The sequence below is a fragment of the Pinus tabuliformis genome, chromosome X, assembly GCF_031772625.1.
Source record: "Pinus tabuliformis cultivar Carrire ecotype Pingquan chromosome X, CPIR1, whole genome shotgun sequence".
NCBI classification, from domain to species: Eukaryota; Viridiplantae; Streptophyta; class Pinopsida; order Pinales; family Pinaceae; genus Pinus; species Pinus tabuliformis.
In genome coordinates, this window is record NC_142308.1 from 1420510827 (window position 1) to 1420523863 (window position 13037).

Sequence of the window (13037 nt, forward strand, 5' to 3'; positions counted from 1 at the left end):
CTTCATAAAAGCTATCCACATCTATAGCATCCACGTAAACATCATCTTCAAGAGCCATTAAAAGTTTATAGTCATTACCTCATTCATCTTCACCACTATTTGATAGACCATCACTGTCTTCATGAGTGTAGTAGCTTTTCTTATTTGCATTCTGTCTCTTGTTCCATCTAGCAGATTCCTTTTGTTACACTAAAAAATGTCACCATGACTATTCACAGTTAGGATGACTCTATCAACAGTCATGCTACCCTCTTAGGCAAGTCTTATGCCTCTGCTCTCCATGTCAAACTCCAAAAAAGAGAGAAAGTCTTTCTAAATGTATTTATCTCTGGGGACGCAGGTTCTCTCAACCTTACCTGCGGGGACGCACCCAATGTTCACAAAAGTTGCGTCTTTGGATGCTCTGTATGTAAAGGGGTAGGTGCGTCCCCCTGTAAAGGTTAAAATGCGCAAGTTTCATCTTTAAAAGGTCACTTGTGGTCATTTCTAGAGCATTCTAGAAGGTTGTTCGACGTGTATTGAGCGCCTCCAGATGGTTCATGCACTCCTACCAAAGAGGAACTTATCCCATCAATAAGGGAGCTATCCCATCCAAAGAGGGGATTATCCCATTGATGGTGGACCTGATTAACTTCCTCTTGAGCACTATAAATACAGGCATTGGGCCAGAAGGAGAGGAGGTTGAAAGCTATACATTTCTAAGGGTAAATGCTGCAGGAATTAGGACTCCCATTTAGAAGCTTGTGAGAAGAGATTGCCATCTTTGCTTGTTCTATTTGGAAGTGGGTGAGTTGTCAAAGTAAAGGAGAACTCTTGATGGACCCTGGGAGGGACTTGCACAACACCAAGGCTCAGGTTGTATTTGTTCCTTTTGTTACCTATTAATGCAAATGAGTCCATTCTTCTCAATAACTTGTTATTTATGAGTTGTTTCATGTACTCCTTGGTCTATGTGTTAAATATGTTTTATTCTATGAGATTATCAAGTGCTATTTAATCATTTGATTGTTAGTGTATGCAGGTTTCAAAGTGAAGGAGGAGCTCATCCGGATCAGCGGAGCTGGACTGCTACAACAGCGTTGGATTACAGGTAGGATCTAAACACTTGATTTCCCGTATAGTAAATGCATGTTTAGAGAAGGATTGCTCTTGTTTGTCTTGTTTGTCACTAGAGAGTCTTAGGCTCCTAGGGAGGTTGGTTGTGTCCGCACAATTGACTCTTTCCGCCTGACAAATTGGCGACTCCACTGGAGGTTGAAAGCTATACATTTCTAAGAGTAAATGCTGTAGGAATTAGGACTCCCATTTAGAAGCTTGTGAGGAGAGATTGCCATCTTTGCTTGTTCTATTTGGAAGTGGGTGAGCTTTGTCAAAGTAAAGGAGAACTCTTGATGGACCCTGGGAGGGACTTGCACAACACCAAGGCTCAGGTTGTATTTGTTCCTTTTGTTACCTATTAATGCAAATGAGTCCATTCTTCTCAATAACTTGTTATTTATGAGTTGTTTCATGTACTCCTTGGTCTATGTGTTAAATATGTTTTATTCTATGAGATTATCAAGTGCTATTTAATCGTTTGATTGTTAGTGTATGCAGGTTTCAAAGTGAAGGAGGAGCTCATCCGGATCAGCGGAGCTGGACTGCTACAACAGCGTTGGATTACAGGTAGGATCTAAACACTTGATTTCCCGTATAGTAAATGCATGTTTAGAGAAGGATTGCTCTTGTTTGTCTTGTTTGTCACTAGAGAGTCTTAGGCTCCTAGGGAGGTTGGTTGTGTCCGCACAATCGACTCTTTCCGCCTGCTAACAATCAAACGATTAAATAGCACTTGATAATCTCATAGAATAAAACATATTTAACACATAGACCAAGGAGTACATGAAACAACTCATAAATAACAAGTTATTGAGAAGAATGGACTCATTTGCATTAATAGGTAACAAAAGGAACAAATACAACCTGAGCCTTGGTGTTGTGCAAGTCCCTCCCAGGGTCCATCAAGAGTTCTCCTTTACTTTGACAAAGCTCACCCACTTCCAAATAGAACAAGCAAAGATGGCAATCTCTCCTCACAAGCTTCTAAATGGGAGTCCTAATTCCTGCAGCATTTACCCTTAGAAATGTATAGCTTTCAACCTCCTCTCCTTCTGGCCCAATGCCTGTATTTATAGTGCTCAAGAGGAAGTTAATCAGGTCCACCATCAATGGGATAATCCCTTCTTTGGATGGGATAGCTCCCTTATTGATGGGATAAGTTCCTCTTTGGTAGGAGTGCATGAACCATCTGGAGGCGCTCAATACACGTCGAACAACCTTCTAGAATGCTCTAGAAATGACCACAAGTGACTTTTTAAAGATGAAACTTGCGCATTTTAACCTTTACAGGGGGACGCACCTGCCCCTTTACATACAGAGCGTCCAAAGACGAAGCTTTTGTGAACATTGGGTGCGTCCCCGCAGGTAAGGTTGAGAGAACCTGCGTCCCCAGAGATAAATACATTTAGAAAGACTTTCTCTCTTTTTGGAGTTTGACATGGAGAGCAGAGGCATAAGACTTGCCTAAGAGGGTAGCATGACTGTTGATAGAGTCATCCTAACTGTAAATAGTCATGGTGACATTTTTTAGTGTAACAGATTGCCCCCTAAAGTGCGAAGCCTGAAATAGATTAGGGTTTTGTATTATCTAGGAAGGGTGAAGCGCTTTATCATTTCAAGGATTATCTCGTGGAGAACCTGGTCAGAACCTGCAATTTTCAACACAAAATACATGTATAAGATTATATCATCACTGAGGTAGGCATTCCCATACTCAGATTAAAACTTTAACTAACAGACTAACTACTCTGATACAGGAATGATCTTGCAATACATCATAATCATAGACTTTTGTAGACACAGTATGGGCGCAGCCATCTATTTATGATTAGTCTACTTAGATAATGAATACAAAAATCCTCGCAGCCTGGATGGTGGAAACTAGATCCAGGGTCTTCATTTCTACTTTTCAAATTGGTCCTGATTCGAACCCTAGGAAGGAGTGGTTCGTTCCCGTTTGTAATTGAACAGGTCCTTTACTGTGAAATGTTTAACGAGTCCAGTATAGGAGAAACTCGGCGTTTTTCAATTTTAGAGAGTCTGAAAAACTTAAGAAGACTCCAAGTTGAACTTTTTCGTAGATTTGTGTCCCTCAAGCCTGAAAAAGTATAAAATAATACCTGGGGGAACCGCTTGATCTTGCGACCAAGGAGTACTTTCATAATTAGTGTCACTGACCTGAAAAGTAAAAAGCAATCAAGGACACGTCATTTTATTTCCGTATCGAGTTTGAAACGACAAAAACCCGGCAATCTTTTCCTGATTCTACGGTCAGAAAAGAGCTATAAGGGGACCGTCTTTTAATTCCATTTTAACGAGTGTAAAAGAAACGCTCGGCAATCTTTTCATTTTTTAGGAGTCAGAAAAGGGCTTAAAAGATGACTCTGATATTTTGGTTCGTGAAAAATGACAATTTTCCCTCTAAGTCCCTTTGTCCTGCACAAAACAACACATTACTCATACCTGTTTAAGATAGGCAAAAATACATCGAAAAACATCCTTCCATGGTGAAAAATGAACAAATTCATCCAAAAAACCTATAAAAAGACTTTTTACCATGTCATTTTTACCATTTTACTGTTGAGGTTGAAAAAAGGGCTTTTGGCAAGAAACTTCCCGTGGTCGCTGTGGAAAATCCGACCGTCAGAATCGAACGCCGTCTCTTCCAGGTATTTTACAACATCCTACTCTTCAATTTCATCCGATTAAAATTGTATTTTAGGTTTTAGTTTTGTTTTTTGGGGGGGTTTAGGTTTCAAAATGCGCTCTGCGGTGGACGCAGGTGTCCTTCGGGTGACCTGCGTCCCCCGACTTTTTCCTATACAGGAAAATGGTCGGGGGACGCAGCCCACCTTCAGGCCAGCTGCGTCCGGACGCCCTGTGTTCTAAACGCGGGGTGCGTCCTCCGTGGAATGCGGAATTTGAAACCCCAATCCTCACAAACAACCATTCAAATTTCCCCAAATTAATTCTAATCATTGTTTCTTGGTGTGTAGGGCACTCACCATGTTGGATTGGAGAGAAAGAGAGCACGAGGACGTTGATTTAGCTGCAATTGAACATCAACCTTCCATTGATGCCCTAAAAGCATGCGGGCTATATAAATACTGGGCCATACCTGGCATGAGGGCTCAGGTGAGATTTTTAGAATGGCTGGTTGAGAGATGGAACGTTCAAGAGCAATGCTTTTACATAGGAGGGCACCAGCTCGAGATAGAGCCCTCGGATGTATACTTTCTCACTGGCTTGCCAAATAGAGGCGAGCAACTCAATCTAGCCAGGACTAGGCCGGGTGGCCAATCCCTTGTTAGTCTCCGGGAAGATTGGTGCACACCCAATGCACACCATTCGAAAGGCGTGGAAATCAAACACATCTCTCTGCGTGAACTCAAAGTTATAGCTTTCACGGTTACCAGAATTTGCGGCGCGGCCGCTTTACACATTGCTTCCGGGTCCCAAATGCGGATGGCAATTGACTGTTACCAAGGCACCATTTTCAACTGGTGTGATGCTGTGTCGGCTAATGTGAAGAGCCAACTGACTAAGGCAAAGAACGGACGACTGAAAACTTTTGGATATGGGCCTTTAGTCGTGAGCTTTACCTTAGAGAGAGTTCCGATGCTGATCCCTCAGCAACTCACTGTTGATATCTTGGGTCCTCGGGAGCCAAAGCTGGTACGATGGGTTGCGGTGATGGCCCGGCATCCTGACGAGGGCGCGGCAGTTGTTCGATTCTCTGATAGTTATTTTCACTGGTTAGAGGACTAGGTTTTTTCGATCCAGGACTTTCCGTATGCCGGAGTAGATTTTCGACATGATCCGGACATGGTTCTTCCACAGGGAGAACAATGGGATGACAGAGGTACTTTATTTTTCACAAGTTTTCAAATTATGTATTTTTTTTGTTTTTTATATATATCGTCTCAAAACTGACAGTAAAAATTTTCAAAATGCAGATGTTGGTCCACAGCGCCCAGCCAACCTCCGGCCTTTTGAGAGGAGACATCCAGTTGCACCGGTACCGGCCCCACAGGACGCGGCTGCAGAGGTACTAGCTGAGTTGGAGCATGATCTAGAGCGTCTGACGGCGGATATGCCTGAGACTACCATGGATGATATTCCTATCAGGCTTCAGCGCTATGTAGTCGCAGTCCCTGGACCGTTTAGGAGATTTTTGCGTAAGGTAGCCCGTGCAGTGGTGTCGTATAGGGAGCACCACCAGTGATTGGCTAGTCACTTTGTAGACACATGCGACATTTTTGACTTTTTGTACTTTATCATTTTTGCCGATCATAAGGTGTTTTTCAACCTATGATCGAAGACGATGTATATTTTTTGACACACTCCTATCTATATATATATCACTATTACCGGCTTATCTTGTTTAACATATGTGATGAAATGCTTTTAAATTTACTTGCATGATTTATCGTAAATGTCTGTCCAACACTCGAGAAGCAATTGCATCTGCTAATGTATTTAAAGACCTTGGAATATGCTGATATTCAATGTAATCAAATTCACGTTCCAAGAGACGCACTCTCAAAAACAACCTTAATAACACAGGATTTCTAATGGCATAAACTCTATTAAGCTGTAATACAACAAGTTCAGAATCTAACCTCACTATCAAACGTCGAATTCCAAATGAAATAGATTCGGATAATAATTCAACCACTGCACTGTATTCTGCAATGTTGTTTGTTGTTTGACCGAGGCTTACCCCATGCATAGAAACTAACTCGTCAGAGGGTGAATAGATAACCCAAGCTGCGGAAGAGATATTCCGTGTACTACGACAAGCACCATCAGCAAATCCAATGTATGTTTGGAGAGGCGTCGACATCTGCAATATCAAGAGTAAAACCAAGATAAGCCAGAATAACGACGAAAAACACACTCTCTAAGCTAAGCACACTGACTAACTAACAAACATACTAGCTAGAAAGAAAACCTAACCTAACTAAAAATTCTCCATACCCACCATTTAAGCATAATACCTCTTTAGGTAAAGTCCATTTCTGGGTTTACCCAAAGAGTCCCCATCAAAATCAACCAGCTCATAAGCCCCTTTTGCTAGCTTTCGCTTTACAATGTAGGGTCCATGCCACATAGGAACGAATTTTCCAGCACCTAGCTTATCGTTAGCTTGATCATATAATAGCACTAGGTCTCCCTCCGAAAAACTTCGAGGGGTCACATTTCTATCATACTGAGCTTTCATTCGCTTTGCGTGAGTCTCGATTTCCAATGTAGCGTCACGTCGAGTCTCATCTAATTTAGCTAAGTACAATAAACGTTTCTCCTCTTCGGAAGTAGCTGGGAGTAATTCGACAGCCATTTGAAGTGATGGGATTTCGCATTCAATGGGTAACACAGCTTCCAAGCCATAAACTAGCTGGAAAGGAGTGAACCCTGTTGAAGTTTTCACTGAGGTTCGGTATGCCCATAGCGCCGAAAATAACATGTTGTGCCAATTCGACCGATGAATACCAATGGTTCGTCGGATCATGATAACCAGAACTTTGTCGATAGACTCAACCAAACCGTTGGCTTGCGGATAATAAGGAGTAGAGCTATCGTGGCGCAAACCAAGCTGGCTTGTAAGCTCAGTCATCATGATGTTTCGAAAATGGCTCCCATGGTCAGTAATGATTGCTTGTGGGACACCAAACCTAGTTATAATATGATTGAATACGAAAACTGCAGCTGTTTTGCCGCTTGCGTCGAATGTAGGCATCGCCTCGGCCCATTTAGTAAAATAATCAACCGCGAGGATGATATACGCATGCCCCCCGGCCGAGTGAGGGTTACAAGTAATAAAGTCGATACCCCATTTGGCGAATGGACCAACGACAATTATAGGGTGGAGAGGAGCAGGTGGTGCACGCATCTTGCGATCAAACACTTGACAGTTGTGGCACTTCCGGACTGCAATGATACAATCTTTAAACATAGACGGCCAGAAATAGCCAGCACGCAACACCTTCTGAGCTGTGGCATACCCAGACATATGACCACCACATGCTCCAGAGTGACAATCATTCAAAACCTTCTCAGCCTCTTCATGAGTTAAACAACGTCGAAAAACTAAGTCTGCCCCCCGGCGATAAAGTGTATCTCCAATAATTTTGTATTGTTGGGATTGAAACCGAATTTTTCGACGTTCCGCTTTGGAAGCTTCAGGCCGAAAGGTTTGGGTTTGGAGATAGATGATTATATCTCCGTACCACGGATCTACAGTACTGATAAGAAACAAAGATTCGTCCGCAATGGACTCCTCTGCCACAGTCTCTGTGTCAGCACACGAGAAATCACACATCAATTCCGCAAAAACTAAGGATTTCTTAGACTTGGACTTTTCGAACTCCAAGTCGAACTCTTGCAGGATAACGATCCATTTAGAGTACTTGCCCCCTAGCAGTTGTTTTGTCAAAATATAAATCATAGGGTTGCAATCCGAAATAACTGTAGTTTTACGGAGAAGAATGTAGTGACGAAAACGCTGGACAGCTTGAACGGCCGCCAGGGCCAATTTCTCCACATGCGAATATTTTAACTCAGTGGGATTTAAGGTCCTACTAAGATAATATATCACATGTTCCGCTCCGAATTCATCTTCTTGAACTAACACCATTCCAATGGTGGAATGCGAAGCTGCGAAGTATAAGAAGTAGTCCTGGTTGTAGTTGGGAGGATGCAACAATGGTGCATGGGTCAACGCGTGCTTTAGTGCATCAAAAGATTGTTGGGCAATCTCGTCCCAAAAGAATTGTGCGTTCTGTTTCAACAACCGTGTAAAACCTTTAGTGACCTCGACGTAGTTTGGGATGAATCGGCGTAAAAAGTTCGCTTTCCCTTGCAAACTTTGGAGTTGGTGCAAACTCGAAGGAGGAGGCAATTTGATGATAGCTTCGACCTTCGAGGGATCGACGCGAATGCCGGCTCTTGAAACAACAAATCCCAGCAATCGACCTGTTTCTATACAGAAAACACACTTGTGGGGATTCAAACGAATTTGATAATGCCTACACCTCATAAAGATTGCTCGTAGGTGGACAAGGTGATCAGCTCAATGTAAAGAATGAGCAGGCAAATCATCGAGGTACGGTTGCACAATGTGCTTGATGTCATGAAATGCGTAAGACATCGCCCGTTGAAAAGTGGCCCCGGCATTCTTAAGCCCAAAAGGTAATTTGCAATAAGCAAATGTCCCCCATGGACAAATGAATGCCGTTTTTGGTTGGTCGGCAGGTAGAATATTGATTTGCTTATAGCCCGAAAAACCATCCATAAAGGAAAACATTTCACTTCCGGCACAATCATCAATAATTTGATCGATATAAGGCGTAGGATAGTTGTCTTTTGGACAAGCTCGATTTATATCCCTATAGTCGATACAGATTCTTATTGTTCCTTGTTTCTTGTTGACTGGAAAAATATTCGATACCCAATCCGTTAACGGGATCGGATATATGAAACCTGCTTTCAACAGCTTTTCGACTTCTGCTTTAATCGCAGCCGCTTTTCGAGGGTGAATCTGACGCAACCGTTGCCGGACGGGTTTAGCATCCGGGTAGGTCTTTATTTCATGAACAACAATGGCAGGATCGATTCCTGGCATTTCCTCGTAAGACCAGGCAAACACATCGCGGAATTCTTGGAATAGGGCCTTGTAAGTTTGGATTTCATCTTCTGTACATGCGGCACCTATATGAATGTTTTCCTCAATTCCGGGCTTCACCGAAATATCAATGGGAATAGTACGAGAAATATTCCCTAAATTCAACTCTGAATCAGAATGTTTCGTTGGATCCTGAGCGTCTTTGACATATTCAGCGGTAAAGATAGATGAGAAATCATTTTCAAAAGCATCATCCTTAGGTAAAAACGAAGATCTGTGATGGAGATCTTCCCATGGTAGATCGTCTACACTTAGGATTTCGCAAAGTTGCTCGTCAGATGACACGACTTCGAGAAACGCTATCCGTTCTAAGGTTGAGGTGAAAAGTGATTCTTCACTGACCACATTCATTTGGTCGATTTCGGTTGAACGCGAGTCGGTAAAAGACATGACAGCTTCATAAGAAATTTCATATGGACTCAAAGGCATAGCATCACCGAATGAGTCTATCTCAGATTCAGATGGGACAATCCAAGGATCATCATAAATAATGTTTTTTGATGTAATCATATGAATTGTTGCAAATGAAGGTTCTACGCTGAGTGGAGGGAGAGGAAAAGTTCCCAGTAAACCAGAATCCTTAACTAAACCTACACCAACGTCCCTATAAGGGATTGTCGTCTTACCGACATGCTGGATACTCTCTGAAGAGGCTGGGTCGGATGAAAAGTATGTCAGCTGATCAATAGTCACGATCTTACCGTTATGTGGAAACTTAATTACTCTGAAGACTGATGAAACGACCGCTGTCATAGCATATGACCAACTTCGACCCAAAAGAAGGTTGTAGTCTAGAGGGGCATCAACCACCTCCACATCCAGACTAACGGTTTTACCTTCTACCCCTATAGGCAATTCCTGTAGAATACCAAACGGACGGAACCCACGGCCATCAAAGGCCTTAAGGATGGTGGGGGATTGGTTCAACGAAGGAGAACCAAGAGATCTCCAACATTGAATCGACATAATACACGTAGAGGCTCCCTCATCAATCACAGTCCGATGAATAGGCCTGTTTTTGACTATCACTGGAATTTGGAAAGCCATTTGATGGGGGAGACGTGGTGTACTATTTTCTAGATCGAAGATTATCAGGTTCGGGTCCTGAACATCAACAGCTCCGATAGCCGACAAAAGTAATTTTCGTTGTGCTGGGCATGATTGCAGCACTTCTAACGCCGACATTGCTGAGGGTGAAACAGCTAAGTCCTCAACAATGTTGTAATTCTGGGCTGCTCTCGCATGTGGATTGAAAGCAGACCTTCGAAGTACACCCTTGGCGGGCGGTTTAATTACTAAGTCCGGGTTAGGTTTTTTGATCTGTAGTGGATCGGAACCAGGAGCTGAGGTTGACAGGTTAGAATGAGAAGATTCTGCTTCCTTACCATCAACAGGAGCCTTACTACCATAATCTTGCGATCGAGTCGCAATCCGCACATGAGACATCATCAAAATGGGTTCTTCACTGGCATTTGAGGAAGAACCTATCATCTTATTCTCCTGCTCCGGAAATGGATTTTTTAACACAGCAAGAGTGGGAGAACCTTTCACTATTTTCACAACCTCGGCCCGATGAGGGCAATCTCTCGTAAAATGATCCTCTTCACAAATAAGACAAGGATATCGAAGTTTGCGTTTTTCGTCATTGGTTTCCGACTTTTCCATTTTCTCCTTCGGAGCCTTGTCTGCTTTAGCCTTCTTCTTTCCTTTCTTCTTTCCACCGTTTTTTGATTTGGTCGTAGATGTCTCTACAGCGTGAATATCGGCGGTAAGTTCAGGAGAAGACTCTCCTGTCGGGGAATCAGGCAAAGTGATAATAGGAGTAGTTGAAGCTTTGGAAGACTTCTTCTTGCTCTTTGTATTCACGATACCAATCATACCATCAGCGGCATGAGATCCCGAAGGAGCAGCAGCAATTTGATTCGACTTTGGAAGATCCGGAATCTTCTCGTGTAACGTACCTGACTGAGTATAAACTAAGTCAAGGTATTGCGCCTGAGCAATGACTTGTTCCTCAGTAACTACTCCGGCCTTAGCTACATCTTCAGTAATCTTCGGTAATAATGATTTAACAAACCATTCAGCTAAGATTTGGTCCGGGATAAAAACTTTCACTAGCCTTCTTCGACGTCTCCACTCATGAATGTGATCAGAAATATACGTGGACGTCGATTATTTTAGTGAAGTTAATAACTCCGTGCCGTTATCGTATCTGACCGGCAACTGAAAGTGAGTTAAGAACGAGGTAGCTAACTGGCTAAAATTGTAAAAAGAGGCCCGTGGTAACTCAATGTACCACTTGGCTGCGAGACCAATGAGTGTACACTGGAAAAGATGTAAGTGGATCGAATCATCCAAGATAGAATTTGAAGCACACCAGAGGTGGTAATTCATCACGTGATTGGACGGATCCTCTCCAGACTTACCTTCGAACTTGGGTATATCACTGGGCAACTTATTTGGCATTGGCGGCCAGAACTGAAGATATTGAATTGGATCATTCGTTAGGCGCGTCAAGTCTAGTAAATCCAAAGTTGCGATAAACGGTAACTGCCGGTTAGGATCTCTAAAACTCTAGGTCACAATACCAGCCCCAGGAGGAGGATATACAGGATAACTAGGAACAGGAGTCGCATTTGGGATATTATATCCTCCTGGAAAACCAGGATTAACTGGACCGTACTGGGGTTGTTGAGGTTGTTGATAAGTGTACCCAGGATACGGTTGATACTGGTAAACCGGTTGTTGGACAGCTTGCCCAGGTTGGTACTGTCCCTGGTACGGTTGGTGAACAAATTGAGGTTGAGTAGTGACAACCTTACTTATACCAGGCTGACCTGCAGGCATCTGGAGCGTCCACCGCAGAGCGCATTTTGAAACCTAAACCCCCCCAAAAAACAAAACTAAAACCTAAAATACAATTTTAATCGGATGAAATTGAAGAGTAGGATGTTGTAAAATACCTGGAAGAGACGGCGTTCGATTCTGACGGTCGGATTTTCCGCAGCGACCACGGGAAGTTTCTTGCCAAAAGCCCTTTTTTCAACCTCAACAGTAAAATGGTAAAAATGACATTGTAAAAAGTCTTTTTATAGGTTTTTTGGATGAATTTGTTCATTTTTCACCATGGAAGGATGTTTTTCGATGTATTTTTGCCTATCTTAAACAGGTATGAGTAATGTGTTGTTTTTGTGCAGGACAAAGGGACTTAGAGGGAAAATTGTCATTTTTCACGAACCAAAATATCATAGTCATCTTTTAAGCCCTTTTCTGACTCCTAAAAAATGAAAAGATTGCCGAGCGTTTCTTTTACACTCGTTAAAACGGAATTAAAAGACGGTCCCCTTATAGCTCTTTTCTGACCGTAGAATCAGGAAAAGATTGCCGGGTTTTTGTCGTTTCAAACTCGATACGGAAATAAAACGACGTGTCCTTGATCGCTTTTTACTTTTTAGGTCAGTGACACTAATTATGAAAGTACTCCTTGGTCGCAAGATCAAGCGGTTCCCCCAGGTATTATTTTATACTTTTTCGGGCTTGAGGGACACAAATCTACGAAAAAGTTCAACTTGGAGTCTTCTTAAGTTTTTCAGACTCTCTAAAATTGAAAAACGCCGAGTTTTTCCTATACTGGGCTCGTTAAACATTTCACAGTAAAGGACCTGTTCAATTACAAACAGGAATGAACCACTCCTTCCTAGGGTTTGAATCAAAACTAGGTTGGACTCATCCGAAGGATGAGCTTATAATCAAGCATATGTTATCCTCCTCAAGCTTGTTAAAAATAAAGAGGTACTTGCCAGAAATGGTGGGGGAAAAGAGAGAAGAATGAGCCTATTTGTTACCTTTTGTCTCAGAAGAAACTTTATTACCACTCTTGAACACGACACTTTTTCATTCACCTGGGTTGGGAAATCCTTTATCTCACAGTTGATCAAACCACTTTGAAAGTCTTTAACCGGGTTCCGGGGATTAACTTTGAATTATTCATCACCAAGCCATCTGTCGTGTCGTTATGTGTTCAAGAGGTCTGCAAGCAAAACTTTCATCTGCAAAATACTTGTCATCCGTTTGACCATCCCTGAGTCAGTCCTTACAGCAACATTTCTTCAACTTGAACAATGATTTCGTGTTGCAGGCTTGCCTGCAACGAGTCGCTTTCTATCGACATCAGCACATTATCTAGAGAGATGACTTAGAAATCGTCAGTACCTTGAAGTCTGCATGCATCAATGGCAGGTTTCTCGCCTTTGAC